The sequence below is a fragment of the Mandrillus leucophaeus genome, unplaced genomic scaffold (assembly GCF_000951045.1).
Source record: "Mandrillus leucophaeus isolate KB7577 unplaced genomic scaffold, Mleu.le_1.0 Scaffold392, whole genome shotgun sequence".
In the NCBI taxonomy this organism is placed as follows: Eukaryota; Metazoa; Chordata; class Mammalia; order Primates; family Cercopithecidae; genus Mandrillus; species Mandrillus leucophaeus.
Window position 1 is genome coordinate 537,861 of NW_012104165.1, and position 1,178 is coordinate 539,038.

Consider the following 1,178-nt stretch of genomic DNA (forward strand, 5'->3'; position numbering starts at 1 on the left):
CTGCCAGGCTTAGTGGCTCACGCCTGTAATCCCAGCACTTTGGGAGGCCGAGGGGGATGGATCACGACGTCAGGAATTCAAGACGAGCCTGACTAATATGGTGAAATCCCGTCTCTACTAAAAATACAAAAATTAACCGGGCGTGGTGGCATGATCCTGTAATCCCAGCTACTCAGAAGGCTGAGGCAGGAGAATCACTTGAACCCGGGAGGCGGAGGTTGCAGTAAGTGGAGATCATGCCATTGCACTCCAGCCTGGGCGATAGGGCGAGACTCTGTCTCAAAATAATAATAATAAATAAATTAATTAATTAATTTAATAAAAATAAATCTAGCAAAAGATATGCAAGAAATCTACACTTAAAACTATAAAACGTTGCTGGTGGAAATTAAATGGAGGAAGATGAGGAAAAATAACATATTTATGTCTTGTTAGACTCAATTTCATCAAGATGAAAACTATTTCCAAATTAATCAATAGGTTCAATGAATCCCAATCAAGTTCTGAGCCTGTATTTTTTAAAGTTTAGCAGTTTCAAAAATATATTTAAAAGGTAAAGCAACTTTAGAAAACAAGAAAAACTCTAGTTTACAGATTCAAAGAGAAGAAAAAATAGAGAAAATAAAAAGAAAATATTAAAGAAGATAGTAAAGTTGGAGGACTTATACAACATGTATATCATGATTATTGCAAATACAATTAAGAGTTATTAATTATTTATAAATATTAACACTTTTTAAATTTAAATTTTATTTTTAATTGATACCAAACATTATCTTCACTGCTATGGTATCACCTTGGCCAGGCTGAACTACATTCCCCAGAATTTCTTTTTCTGTGTGTCTCTGGTTAGGATGGTCCCCAAGAGATATTCTTGCAGAAGATTTGAGAAAGAAAGCTAAGTAGCAGTCATTTTGTAGCTCATGCTAACTCACCTGCTGACTTATCTTGTCACATGGCAGTAGTTGTGCCTGCAACTAACTACCCCACCTTCCTGTGGGTTCTCCTTCAACCTCTGTAATTTCTGAACCGAATGTTTGTGTTTAGCTTCAAGCAAAGGACCCTGTCTTCTATAGAATACTACAACACCAAGGAGAGGCAACAAGAGCTGACACGGATTTCAGTTCATCCTGTGGGGTTCCCAGTTCATGCTTGTGGGTTCCAGCTTGTTCTATTAT